Below are 12863 nucleotides of genomic sequence, written 5' to 3'. Positions count from 1 at the left end.
GATCTTCTTAAAACAGGTGATTATTCTCTCTGTGGCTCAACTGGTTGTTGTTCTTCTAGTTGATCTTCATCTAGTTGCTTTGCATCTGGTTGTTCTTCATCAAGAACATCTAGATAATCATCATGTTTTTCCACCTCTACTGGAATAACTTCCATACCTTGTTGTTCTTTACCTCTTTGCATTGATTTTTCATTAAAATACACATCTTGAATAACAATAATTTTGTGGGTAGTAGTATCCCACAATCTGTACCCTTTTGTACCTTCTATGTAGCCAAGAAAAATATATTTTGTCGACTTCTTGTCCAGCTTAATTCTATTCTCTTTAGGAATATGTACATAAGCATTACAACAAAAAATACGGAGGAATGAGTAATCAAGTGGTTTACCTTTCCATATTTCCTTTGGAATTCTATTATCAAGAGCAGTAGAGGGAGATCTATTGATTAAGAAACAAGTTGTATTTACAGCCTTACCCCAAAATTTCTACTCCAAACCAATAGTACTCAACATACATTTGACTCGCTCCATGATTGTACAGTTCATGCATTCAGCAACACCATTTTGTTGTGGTGTCCTAGCAACCGTCAACTGCCTTGCAATTCCATGCTCACTACAAAATTGATTAAATTCTGTTGAACAAAACTCACCTCTGTTATCAGTTCTAAGACATTTTATTGTCTTACCTTTATGATTCTCTACCATATGATTCTCTACCAAAGCTCTAAACCTCTTAAAACAAGAAAACACTTCAGATTTCTTCTTGAGAAGATAAATCCACACCTTACGGGAATAATCATCTATAAATGAAACAAAATATGACGAACCTCCAATAGATGTTACAGGAGCTTCCCAAGTATCTGAATGAATTAGATCTAATACATCTTTGCTTCTGGTATTATTTCTAGAAAAACTCGGTCTATTCTGTTTTCCAAACAAACAATGTTCAAAAAAACTTAAATCTTTAGATTTTGCACCTGGGAGAAGATTTCTATCTAGCAATACCTTGAGACCTCGTTCACTCATATGGCCTAGCCTTTGATCCCAGGTTGATAATGATTCCATCTCTGCATCAAATACCACAGTAGCCTCTCCAATGTTAGTTTGTCCAACCAACTTATAGAGATTGCCAACCTTCTCTCCCTTTAGCACAACCAAAACTCTCTTTGTTACCTTGAGACAATTATTTTCACTACTGAATCGATAACCTTGTTCATCAAATACTCCAAGTGAAAGTAATTTTTTCTTTAAACCAGGTACATGCCTAACATGTTGAATAGTTCTAAATACTCCATCAAACATCTGGATTCTTACCTCTCCTTCACCAACAACTTCACATGGGTTGTCATTTCCCATGTAGACCATACCACCATCACAAGACCGATAAGCTAAAAACTAGTCTCTATGTGGAGTCATATGAAAGGAAGCAACAGAATCAAGAATCCAAACATGAAGTAAAGAACTCAAATTAGCAATTAATACCTCTCCATCTTCCAATGGTGTCTGAACTTCGGCAGTGTTTGCCTCAGATGCTAGTGTGTTAGGATTATCCTTGGTTTCTTTTGGCAGCCTGCAATCCTTCTTGACATGTCCATTCTTGCCACAGTTCCAGCATTTCACCCTTTTTCGCCCCTTTGATTTGGACTCGGTTTGTCCACACTTAGTATTTGCTCTTTCTTGAGTTTTGCCTCTTGCAACAAGGGCTTCATTAGAAGAAGATCCTTGAGATGTCTTCCACCTTGAATCTTCAGAGATTAAAGTAGCCACCACATTTGCAAACACCAGCTTCCCACTCAGTGCAGAATTACTAAGAGCCATAACCAACTGATCCCAACTATCTTGCAAGGAGGAAACTAATATTGTTGCCTTATCTTCTTCATCAATTTTCACACCCACTGAAGCCAATTTGCTTGTCAGTGTGTTGAAATTGTTCAGATGATCTGTGATAGATGAATTGTCATGCATCCTCAAATTATACAACTCTCTCCTTAGAAGAATTTGGTTTGCTAATGACTTCGTCCCATACAGCTTTGCAAGCTTATTCCACAAGTCATGAGCAGATTTGTCATCTACAACATTGAACAGAACTAAATCCGCTAGAGATAACTAGATTGTTTCTCTAACCACACTATCCATGGTATTCCAATCTCTTGTGCTCATATTTGCATGTTTTGATGATACTCCTTTAAGAGCCCTATCACATCCATCCTTCACCAACAAAGCTTGAATCTTAAGCCTCCATAGAGAAAAAATCGAAGCATCAAACTTATGTACCTCAAATCTGGTAACACTATTTCCAGCCATTGCTTCTAAAAAACAAAAAACTTCTACACAAATAACCTATGCTCTGATACTGATTGTGAGAAAAATAACAAGTGTAGAAAATTTGCAAAGAAGAACAATAGCACATAACACATAGATTTGCGTGGAAAAACTTGGTAAAACTATACCAGTTAAAAACCATGGGCAAATTTTGTCTTTTGTATTGATTCTCAAGAATTACAAAGCTACAATAATCTCAAAACTGTACATCAAAACATGGCCTTGAGCAGCCTAAAACAACCGAGTTGCAAAGTCATACTTGAATACAACTTACTAAATATAGTAAGTATGACTCACACAACTACATGTATAACAAATATAGTAAGTACACTAGTCGGTACTCCATGATGACACAACCACTGCTAGCTAAGATAGCCATGATGACTCAATCACTGCTAGCTAAGAGTCCAATTTGGACTTCACATTCCAACATATATATATATATATATATATATATATATATATATATATACACTTCACCCTCTCTATCTATGTATCATTATCTATGCCTCTCTCTTATTCACTCCATCTCTCTTGTACAATTTATCTATCTCTTTATTTCTCTCTATCTCCATATGGCTCTTTCTCTCTACATCGCTCTCTATACATATCTCTTTCTATCTATCTAATTATTCCTCTCCATATATCTATATTTCCCTCTATCCACATCACTACCCTCCCTCTCTCTATCTATTGATGTGTCTCTCCTCTAACTCTTTATATCTGTATTTTTCCATACCTCTATCTCCTTATCTATCTATTTGTCTCCCTATATCTCCATCTCTTTCCCTATCCCTTCCTATCACTCTATATTTCCCTCTATCTATGTCTCTCTGTCTCCCTCACTATATATTGAACCCTCTCTCCTCTACCTATCTCTCTCATTTTCTCCCCCTCCCTCTCTCTATCTCCCCCTATTTGTCCAAAAATACATATCATCAAACACAAATGTCCACAAATGTACATATCATTAAATACGTGCAAATGCCTACAAATATCTCAAAATTTCCACTGATGTCTCTAGGTGGCAAGGTCATCATGTCGACTCCTAGTCAAGCAACCCTCTAAATGAGAATTGCACTCTGATGGATGCATTGAGCCTCGTAGATAGTACAACACACACATAAAAGTGTACATTAAATGTTATATTAAAGAATACACACACACATATGTACAAACTAAATAAATATGTGTGTGATATAAAATTTTAAAACTCACATGTCCACTAACATTAGTAGCATCAACTAAATCATACATTTGTACACGTTATATCCCCATGATAGGAGTAACATGAGCTATGCGTGTGATGTATGTATGTATATATGTATGTATGTATGTATGTATGTGTGTGTGTGTGTATGTGTGTGTGTGCATACATGTATGTATATGTATATATACATACATACATAGACACAGACACAAATATATATATATATATATATATATATATATATATATATGCAACTAGATATCATTTAGTAACATTTAAATAATTTATATTTTTAAAATCACACACATGCATATACATACATACTTGTGTACATCATGTAGCATAGGATTTGTCACAATGATCATGTCCACCAAATCAGTCACATCTATCTCCATGACATATCATAGTAATGATGAGTGCAGGAGACTATGCAATTGAGTTGTCATTTGAATGTAACAACATATCCATTGAAACTGAAGATCCCACCATTTGCAGCATCTCTAAGTTAATGAATCTAGGCCCTCAGATGTATTATGCTTAGCACTAATTGAAGGATAAATAACCTTTGTATCCACATCTACGTCAACCAAATTATTTGTAGGTGGATCATGATGTGCACTAGTGCTCCTAGGGTGATGAGAATGTTGGGGTCTTGAATGTGGATGACAAGCTCTACCTACACAATCTTTAGCGATGTGGAAAAGTATTTGAAACTCTATTTAATGAAATAATATTCTTATGATAGATCCTCAAACAAACAATCTGTTGTAGTCTGTAGTATATTGTCTCTTGTAAGATCATGTATGTCTGCAAGTGAAGAGACACCCACAATAGCATAAGAATCATCCACCTGTATGTGATCTCAATCATGGATGTCTCATCAAATATCAACCTACACAATCAAAAGATATCCTAGTGGCCACAATTGCAACATCAACAATATTAACAATTGCTTCCCTTTGGGAAGCAATGACAACTTGGTCTACTATGAGGCCCAGGGCTGTGGAGATAGCAAGTGATTTCTCATCAACCAAGAGCCTATAAGTTGGAGCCACTTGATCTTCTCAATAATAAGGCTCTTTATTAGCAACCCTACCATGCCCTTGACCAAAATATGATGGTAGATCATAGTAGTTGATGTTGAGGCCCATATGAATTCAACACACACTTTTGTGTAAAATATGAGGGAATTTGGTCGTTATTTGGATAAAGACCATGTGTAGTAAGAAAAAAGGGTAGACAAAAGGGGACAAAGATAGTCCACACATCTAGTAACTTGATATGCCCTCACCTTAGGTTTACCCTCACAACAGAAAACATTGTGATTTGATGGTTTCTTTGGCCAACTAAGTTGAACTAAGGCACCAAAGACATCTTGCCACATTTGAGCAAGAATAACATCTAGTACATCACGTGAATAAGCATGTGTATCATGGAGTTTCTCTCTAATACACTCTAGGATGGATAAGATGGATATGCAAGCCTCCTTATAAACCCATGTGGTGCTACTATCAACTAGAGTAGCTCTCAATCTATTAATCTTGATATCAGGATGTGTAAAAAACCCCTTATATGGCATTGGTACATCTGTTGTAGGTACTTGAATGAGCGATGTAGTTCTTTCTTTAATCTAGAATCCTGTCATTTTATTTAAATAACAACTAAGTGATAACATGTAAAGTGCATGTGCAATAAATAAATTAAATTCATTCAACATTAGATATAGAAACACATGTATATAACAATGGATCTAAAAATTTAGTGTGTCATGCATTTAGAGTAATAAGGGAACTTCATACATGAGTAAAATTATAACACAAACCAATATTTTCAATTATAATGCAAACCAATATTTTCAATTACGGCTACTTGTTGTATAATAGATTTAAAGCAACATTTAGATTTGACTAATACAAACTTTCAACAAAATGTGTGTGTGTGTGTGTCCCATTATATTTGATTTAGACATAGATAAATAGAATTATTTAATTTGCCTAAATATCCTAATTAAATTCTTAAAGAGATTGGATAGAAAAATCCTAATGTTAAGGGAATAATTTATTCATAGTTGAGAAGATCCTAAGTCACCTTATAAATTTAATAATTGGATATGATATTAACCACGATTTGCACAATGTGCCATTTAATTAAACTATTTATCCAACACTTGGAAGATAGTGCACTTAAAGAAATCTTAATCCACTTTCTTAATGTTATTCTAACATTTTTATTGAGGACATGCTTCATTTATTGTAAATTTGTTCTAATGAATGAATTTATTGCATGTGAGACCAACAAACATGGAAAGGTTTGAAGAAATGACCAACCTACTTAAAAATAGATTAGTTTGATGCATATAACTACACAATCAAATGGAGATTCAAGGACTCGCTATTTTGGTGTAATTATAAATATGAAACACTTACCATAGATATCAAAGCTTATACTAATTCAAGAGATTTGAAGGAAATTCATATGTATTAGATTGAATATGTGATCTCAATATTAACTAGTAATTCAACACAATTTTCTATCTTATATTAATTCAAGATAAGGGGCCATGAGGCTCAGTTTTCTACTAAGGTGCCCCAAAACCTTTCAAGGTACAATGATCGAATGAGATACATCTTAAAAGACCTTAGAGCCTAAAAGTAACAAACTAGACAACAAGATGGAATTAAAAAAATGTGGCACTTAGAGATGCCTTATTTATTAATATATTTGTCCACAAAAATATCCTCTAAGAAATCCTCTAAATCTCATACTTGACTCAAAAGGGTTTTTCATGTCCTAGTGCCAAATCAAAACATATATAAAAGTGGCTTCATTTTGTGAGCTTTACTGTGGAAATAGAAAATTTTAAAAGGAGCCCCATGACATTAAAATAGTAGTGCCAACAACATGTCTAATTTCATGGATATAGGTTATATTACATGCCTAATTCTACCATGTCACTTGGTCTCCCAAAACAAGATCGGTTAGATTAGTTTGATGAGATCTCTTAGAAAACCTAAGAGCCTAAAAGTCACAAACTTCAACTCGAGATCATAGATTTGTGACACATTAGAGATGTCTAGTTTGTTCCTATAATTTCATAATTAAGAACTCTAAAAATTAACTCTTTAAATTCTTTAGCTCAAATTGTTTTTCTTGATGTACCACCAGATTTTAGTCAATGGTCAAGTGGTGAGATGGAGGATAAGCATGCCTCAAAGTTGGCATTCACATACATGTGCGATCAAAGAGTGGGATGAGTTATAGTATGCTCACACATGTGGAACAATGGGAAGATTGATGATAGACGATAAGAGGAGAAAAATCAAGATTTCAATCCATGCAAATGGTTTTAATTACTAATATTAAAGGGATAAGGATTAATGATGATGTAGAATTCCATAAGGAAGAATTATGGTAGAAGGCATGAAGAAATATTATTTTGTGCTTATATCTAGAGTAGTTTTATGTGTCACTATAATATTTATTTGTATCTATATACTTGGATAATCAACAAGTCCCTAAAGAAATTTTCATGAATCCATTATTAAATAGGTCAATAATTTTATTTTTTTAGATGAACCTTAAAGTTATTAATTTTACAAAAAAAGACTTTTGTTTTAAAAATATCTATTTAATAGTGATGATCAATAAAAAAAATCATAATATCTTTATTTCTAATGAAAAATATTTTCATGTTACCAAACAGAAAAAATTTATGAGTAAATTTCACAATCATTTTTTCTCTAATGCAACTAGAATAACAAATTATTTATATTCTATTTATGAAACACATAATGCTCATAAAAATGAAAGTAGTTCTAATAATCTAACAAACTCTCAATTATACTTTAATCAATCAAGAAATTTTCTAAACTTTTCTCAATTTGGCCATATCAAGTTGGGGTTACATTGTATTTGAATATTTTTGTTTAGCTACATTGACAAAGTTACAAAAATGGTGTAGCAACATCTAGGTTCATGAATAATCTTATAGATAATAAAAAATAAGATAAAGGCAAGTAAAAAATATTCGAATTTTCATGTAGTTTTTTGGGGAATACTCGAATGATTCTAAGGATATAAAATGATCAGATAGTTGACTTTGATAGAAAAATAAAACATGGTTGTATTTTTTGTAGCATTAGTTTAAGCCACTTCAACAATAAGCATATTTGTAGCTCTAGGAATAAGGTGGCACACTTCAATAAGGAACATTTGTAGCTTATTTCTAGCTCTAATTCTTTATTAGTGTGGTTAACATTTCACCATGGTAGGAAAAAGGTATGATCAGGTTAAGTGATGACTAATCCAAGTACGTATTTTGATGCATTATTCTTGATCTCAAATGGTTGATAAAGATTTGATGACACATAATATTGTAAAAATTTACTAATTTCACAATAGAATCTTTAGTTGTGGCTAATATTGAATGACTTGAATGTTGGTCAAGTCCACATCCACTCCCCATGCATCTATTATGTATCCTATGTATTATATGCCTCATATGGAAAATGAAAATTTCTCCATGTTTAACGCATGCAACTTATATTTATGTAGAGTGTCAAGCACATGCTCTAGATATGGTGCACATTCTTATTCCATGTTTTACTCAAGATTTATATATCGTAAAGGTAGACTACAACAAATGAAGTGGTGAATGGGCCACTAATATAATTCATTATGAAGTGACATTTAAAATATAGTCAAATAATTATTTAATCCCAAAGCAGGTGCACATTCTTATTCCATGTTTTACTCAAGATTTATATATCGTAAAGGTAGACCACAACAAATGAAGTGGTGAATGGGCCACTAATATAATTCATTATGAAGTGACATTTAAAATATAGTCAAATAATTATTTAATCCCAAATTCATGAATAACTACTCAAATAAACCTTATCTTTGTTGAACACTACCAGATTGATGAGAGGGGGGATGAATCAACATATATTAAAAACTTGATTAGATTTAGCTTTTTATTGTATCATTCATTTCATCAACAATACGTGTGAAAGAAAATAACCAAAACCACACACATGAACACCAAGATTTTTATATGGAAGACCCAAACTGGGAAAAACCACGGTGAGAATCAAACTCACAATATATATAAAATTAATTACAGATTTTAGGCCAAAGGCTAGGGAGCTCACTACTCTGAAAGATGACTTGCAACCTAAGCCACACAACCTTAGGGAAAGATACAATAATCACTTGCGCATTAAAGATAACTTCTTTAGGAAAAGATACAATAATCACTTGCGCATTGAAGATCACTTCTTTAGGGAAAGATACAATACTTCTAATACAATAATATCAATAAGATTGAACTATAGAAAAAACACCTACTGGAACACTGACAACAGTTCACAATTCAATAGACATCAGAAACTGTCTTCGTCTCTGATCTACTACATATTGAAACCTTTGAACTTTATCACAGTGGATTCACACACACTACACACTTCATTCAAGCATCAATACAATAATTATGTACTTTATATTTCAACCGCAAACCTCAATAACACCCACTTGGTCAGCATAATATGACGTAACATGTTCATACATAACCATCAACACAAAATAGTCTGCAAAGAAAATGTGGAAGGAAAATGAAACATGTGAAGTATGACACCATCTCAACACAACTTCTAGATACTCCCAAACTAGCTCTCCTACCAACACAACTAAATCAATCTCTAATTTGGACCACAAACAATGCTTGAAGATGATCAAAGATGTAAAAAGAAACATTTGGGACACCAGAACTGCAATCCACAATCATCCATCCAATTGAGAATTAAGGAATGTAATGCATTTCTCCATATTATTGCACTATCTCAACACCAAACAGATTCCAAATAACAGTAACTTCAACTGCCACTTGAGCACCTGGAAGCTGAAATGTGATAAGATATTATATCCACCAACATGATACTACAATTATATAATCATTTGTCACAACTTTGCCACAAACCGAATCAGAAAGCCTTATATATCATCTTATTTTCATTGCATTATCTAGAACACAAACCAACACACCTTCAACTATACAACACTTGAACATCTAAATTCTAAAGAATATGTACTCACAAAGAACATACTTCAACCGCATTATCATATGATACACATCCATCATAGACAGAATGGATTGTTCACCAAAACAATCACACCTCTCTAAAAGACAATTCTAGACCATAAAGATCACCAATAGTGCCCCAGAAGCTTCACAAAATAGTATGTCATGCTATTTAGAAAGTCTTTAAGTGGGTTTCATATATCTGTACACCTTCAAATCCAACCAACAGTGCTGCACTATATTAGACTGTATCAAAGTATGCAAGTTATACACCTGATCCAATAAGATGACATAACTTGACCACAAGACTTATCACCATAGTTCCCGAATCTTCACCAGACATCATATTATGTATTCTAGAGAATCCTTCAACAAGTCTTAACGCACTTGCATGACAACTAATGAGAACATAGTTACAATTCACCTTTCACCAATCTTTAGAACCACATTGTACCAGACCATATCCAGACCAATAAGTTTGACATCAATGACAACAAACCTATATTTGAAACACTCTTTTCTTGAAGGTTATCAAGTCTAGATGAATGTAGTATTAATAAGAATTTGATGATACTTAGATTTAAAATTAATTTTGGTGGAGAAATTTTCATTGTGGAGATAGTCCAACATGCCTTTAATCCTAGAAGAAGTTAGTGGCTCTTTAGTAAGAGTTTGTTGAGAGATATCTAATCAATGAACAACTTCTATGTTTCATCCTTCTTCTATGTACTTGAACATTTAGGTCACCACAAGGAAATGAGCTAAGCTTGATATTTTCTTTATATATTTATTCTATAGAAATGATCTAATTGACAAAGATGAATTAGGTAGAGGTACCCCAATATTTAAATCAATATCATGTCTTATTGTAGAATGTGTAGGCACTTCCTTTAGTGGCTAAATGATACCTTTGTACTCTTCCAACTTGTATTTTATTTGTGATATATATTTTGTTGTTGTAAGAGGAAATAAAATATGCTTTGATATTTCAAGAATTCTATTATATTAAAGTCTTACCATCAAGAGAACAAACTTCTTACTAGAACTTACTAGCTTCTTAAATTGTTTGCCACTAGTTCAAGTAATAGATTTGGAACCAACTCTATTATAAATATTTCTTATCATGCCAATATCTAATATATTATTTTTTGGATTTTCTTCATAGGATATATGTTGATGGTAAATACATAGTTTCCAAAGTGAAACATGGAATACCTCAAATAAAGAAATATCATAAGGATTGTATCTTGAAAAGGCTCAATGTTGTATGTTAATCGACATTTCTAAGGGATGCATTTCTTAGATCATGTGTTGAATCCTACAATATCTAGTATGGTTTTAAGTAGGAGTTGGTTAAAATTTTAATATTAAAAAAAATCAATAGAAATTAGGCTCATTTAACTTTCATCATCAATGTAATGAAATGCATTGGTTTTAATTATTGATCCACATCAACAATGGAACAATATTTCTTCTTTTTCTTTGTCTACAAGGAGAGTAGAGATGATTATAAATTATAGAAATACGTTTAGTTTTCATGATAGTTTTTTCTAGTTACATAGAATTAGTACCCATTACTTCAAGCTGTACAAACAAAGTCTTTTGAGTGCAACATTCTTCTATGGAATGAGACTAGAATCATGAACTCTATACCACTTTCCATTCTTAGACTACTTATTTGGATCATTCTATGGCTACTAATTCTTTTATGCATATCATTTAGAATCCTTTCCTAGTTGGAATTATACTTGGAAGGCTTAGAATATGTTTCGGTTTAATAGCTTAAATCTCCCATATTGATCTTTACTTCAGCCTTTGCTTCAAATTTGTGCAAATTGAAGAGATATGTAGGAACTCCATATCCAATTGAGTATATGTTCTCAAGTTTGATTTGTACTTCAAAATAAGTTTTTTCTATGAATTGTGAATACTCATTTTTTACACAAAAGTATGAAAAGTACTTGTGTATTCATGCATGGCCGAATGATCTCAACCCTAGTGATGATAACATCAATCCCTAATTAAAATTGGTGTTAAAAAATATTTTTAGTGTTACATATAGGGAAAGAAATAAAACATACAATACAAGGAAGTAAATAATTATTTAAATCGATCAAATAAATACAATCTATAATTGGAAAGCTTCTCAAGATAAATGAAAACAAACAAAATGCAAAAAGAAAGAAATTTTGCAAAAACTAAACTATTTATTAGAAGAACAAGCAATAAAAATGGAACTTGGATGATGTGGTGTGGCGGGTTGATGTTGAGGTAGCTTCCTTTTCTTCATAGGAATTCAGCTGGTTCGCAGGAAAACATCCCTCTCTTGAACTTGTTCAAATGACAAATGAAACTATCATTTGACAATTATAAACTTTTTTTATTAATAAAATAATGGGTTCGTTTGAAGGGGTTCTTCACAAGAACCCATTATTTTATTAATAAAAAATATTGTTCGTCGACCCTTTGAGAAAAACCTACGTGGATAGGGCCATTACTTGAAGGGGGTGGCTTGATTCAAGGACCAAAGGGTGTTCGAGCAAAGGGTCCCCTTTGTTTGAAGACATTCACAAATTTTTTTGGAGTAGCTGATGATTATCATTGGACACTACATTGTAACCCACTATTGCGAGATTACCCTACAAGAAAAGTTTTCCTCTAATCTCGAACCAATATTAAATTAAATATACAAATCCCTTTCCATATTCCACAAATTATATCAAGACACAAGGGATGATTACATAAATAAAAAATAAGGATCTATCATAATCATGTTTTTGTGGGCACTATTGAAGCTATTACTACATATTCATGCTCTCCTTTTTCTTATCCACTCATTACATTTTTCAATGATGAGATCAAACAAAAAAACTATTATGGCCCATTATATGCTATTAAGAAAATACATGATATACTTATTGAAGACAAACTCATTCAAACCCTTAAAATCAATACAATGTATGCATGAAAAACTTATTGGTAGAAAATCATATGAAGTCACAATTGTACACATTGTTAAGCATATTATTGAAAATGACTTATATTTTATGGTTTACACTTTAGGCTACAACATATTGCCAATCACAATCAAACCCAAATAACTACCTTTGTCATGCCATATTATCATTGTATGTGGGAAAAACGGGTCGATAGAACTCAATATGTGGAAAACGGAGTCTAAGGAGCCTTGCTCACACACCCACAGGACTTCTTGGTGCAAGCTATGGAGTCATGAAGTATGGCTCAACTTCCC

Source organism: Cryptomeria japonica, chromosome 6, assembly GCF_030272615.1.
Source record: "Cryptomeria japonica chromosome 6, Sugi_1.0, whole genome shotgun sequence".
NCBI classification, from domain to species: Eukaryota; Viridiplantae; Streptophyta; class Pinopsida; order Cupressales; family Cupressaceae; genus Cryptomeria; species Cryptomeria japonica.
Note: the sequence above shows the minus strand (reverse complement) of the source record.